Genomic DNA, 3095 nt, shown 5'->3' with positions numbered 1-3095 from the left:
CAGTGCGGTTAAATTTGACGCTAATGGCCTATGACAGCAGATGTGTGACGTTAGTGCATTTGCTAAGAGCCCTACATCGCCTGCCGAGGCTGTCCTGGGCTCGTGACCATATCGTTTGGATGCTAGACGACCCGTGAATTTTTGAGTTGTCAGATAAGTCCCGATTTCAGTTGGTAAGAGCTGATAGTAAGGTTCGTGTGTGGCGCAGACCTCACGAAGCCTTTTACCTAATTTATCGTCAAGGCACTATCCAAGCCGGTGGGGGCTCCATAATGGTGTGGGCTGTGTTTACATGGAATGGACCGGATCCTCTGGTTCAAATGAACCGATCATTGACTGTCAGTGGCTATGTTCCTCTACTTGGAGACCTTCAACAGCCATTCGTGGACTTGATGTTCCCAAACAACGATCGAATTTTTATGGATGACAACAGGCCGTGTCACCAAGTCACAATTGTTCACAACACGTCTAAGTACATTCAGGACAGTTGCAGCAAATGGTGTAGCCACCCTGATTGTCTGACTTGAATCCCTTCGACATTTATGAGACATTACAGAGAGGTCGGTTCGTGCACAAAATCATGCACCAGCAACACTTTCGCGATAATGGAGGGCTATAGATGCAGCATGTCTGAATATTTCTGCAGGCAAAAAGAGTGAAGCGCCCCTGAGAGAGGAAGAAACGAAATGAAATTTCATATATTGAGAGGTTATGTGATCCTTTTTGAGCGGGTAGAAAATCGAGTCAAATTTAGAACAACTTGGCAGTAGAGTGTAATGTAGCACCCAGTCTGGCCTGAATCCATGCGCTGACTCCACTGGGTCGGGTGTTACAAGGTCGTTGTATACCCTTCTGACACAAGACGGCACACAGCCGTCGCAACTGGTCTTCGGGAACCAGGATCCTGGATACTGCAACTGAGTTTACGTTCGAGCTGGTACCACACATGTTCTATCAGGGACCTATCTTGCGGCCTCTCTGACCTCTGGAGCACCTGAAAATCACGCAGACAGTTCATAGAGACACGTGCCTTGCGTGCACCTGTGTTACCCTATTGAAAAATGGTACCAGTATATTTTTCCACGAGAGGTAACGCATGTGGACGCAGGATGTCCATGACATACCGTAGCGCCATCACAGTTCTCTCTTCACCACCAGCCATTACGTAGTGATACTCTATGACTGCCCATATCATCATGCCAGTAGTAGCACCGCTGGTCCTCTTCAAAACGTTGGACAAATGGTATGTCTCCCTGGATCGGCGCCGTACTCGCCCACGATGGTCATCTGAGACAGTGCAGAACCGATATTCATTTCTGGACGCAGTGTGATCCCACTGATCCGCAGTCTACGCTTCCCGGTCACGAAACCACAGAGACGCAATGGTTTGAGCTGTAGCGTTATCGATAGCCTTCGCATGGGACGGTAATTTCCTATTCCCTCTGCAGGTAGTCCTCGACCAGCGATGGGGGTTGACACACACTGTTGCAGGGAGCAGATTACTTATTCTCGGACGGCAGGCACAGATGTGCTTCACGGACAGCTCGACGATCCTCCATTCCGTTGGTCAGAGGTCGTAGATCGGAACCTTTATGATGACTATGTCTGCCTCACATTCCCGTGCAGTGCAACATCGGGCCACTGTCACATCCGTATGCTTTGCAGTGATGACTCAACATCTGATTTCGTTCACGCCCGTTACATACACTACCAGACGTGGTAACAACGATAAACACGAAAAACACTAATGAACTCAGAGGGCCATTCTAACTCTCACAAAGAATTGCAGCTCTAATCGCTTACATACCCATCTGTGGTAAGTACGTGTGCGAAATTATACTGACATCCGTCCAATCGGGGCCTCACTTTTTTCTGTCAGGCAATGTAGTATGATGAAGTCTTCGGACATTAACAGCATGATGTTATCAGTTTCGCAGAGGACATGTGGTCTGTATCAAACGACATTTCTTCAAATATTCACTGTCACTTATGTGACGGGCATGTGACCAAAGTATGTGAACCGTCGTCTGAATGGAGAGCGTCTAAATTGCATCGTAACTTATACGACTGATAAAACTGTACACATATTGTTCCAAAATGTATATCTTTACACGAGCCGCAGTTTTTTATGACCAAACAGGGCTGGACCAATTACTTTCGTTACGTAGATAAGCATCTGTATTAATCGTGTTATTTGCCATTCATCAGATTACATTAGATTTGTACTTGTTCCACAGATCACGAATACCACACTTCGTAATGATGTGGTACTATTATTTTACCAAAAGGTTTCTTTACTAGCCAAAAATCAAGTATTTTTATTTTTTTACTTTTTCTAAGACTACTAATTCGGCAACGGCCTTGCCGCAGTGGATAAACCGGTTCCCGTGAGATCACCGAAGTTAAGCGCTGTCGGGCCTGGTCGGCACTTGGATGGGTGACCATCCGGGCCGCCATGTGCTGTTGCCATTTTTCGGGTCGCACTCAGCCTCGTGATGCCAGTTGAGGAGCTACTCGACCGAACAGTGGCGGCTTCGGTGAAGAATACCATCTTACGACCGGGAGGCGGTGTGCTGACCCCACGCCCCTCCTATACGCGTCCTCCACTGAGGATGATAAGGCGGTCGGATGGTCCCGGTAGGCCACTCGTGGCCTGAAGACGAAGTGCTTTTAAGACTACTAATTCATATCTAAAAAGTCATCGATTAATTGGAGTTGTTATTCAGAAATTATTTAAATTTGTTGTTAAACATTGGTTGACTATGTCAGACTTCTGATGCTCTTTGGTAAGTGTCTAAAGACTTTTGTGGCGGTACAATTCACCCCTTTCTGTGTCAAAGTTAGATTTGACCCAAAGTAGTGAAGATCAGTTTTCACCTAGTGTTTTAGCTACGCACATAGGTACTGCTTGTGAATTGGAGGCTAGCCGCGGTGGCCGAGCGGTTATAGGCGCTCAGTTCGGAACCACGCGACTGCTACGGTCGCAGGTTCGAATCCTGCCTCGGGCATGGATGGGTGTGATGTCCTTAGGTTAGTTAGGTTTAAGTAGTTCTAAGTTCTAGGGGACTGATGACCTCAGATGTTAAGTCCCATAG

General features: G+C 47.0%; 1 pseudogene; it reads left to right on the top strand.

Moving 5' to 3' along the window:
* Window positions 1-2351: 2351 nt before the first annotated feature.
* On the top strand, window positions 2352-2469 carry LOC126413412 (5S ribosomal RNA; annotated as a pseudogene).
* Window positions 2470-3095: the final 626 nt, after the last annotated feature.

The sequence above is a fragment of the Schistocerca serialis genome, chromosome 7, assembly GCF_023864345.2.
Source record: "Schistocerca serialis cubense isolate TAMUIC-IGC-003099 chromosome 7, iqSchSeri2.2, whole genome shotgun sequence".
Lineage (NCBI taxonomy): Eukaryota > Metazoa > Arthropoda > Insecta > Orthoptera > Acrididae > Schistocerca > Schistocerca serialis.
This window is presented reverse-complemented; position numbering and strand designations above follow the sequence as displayed.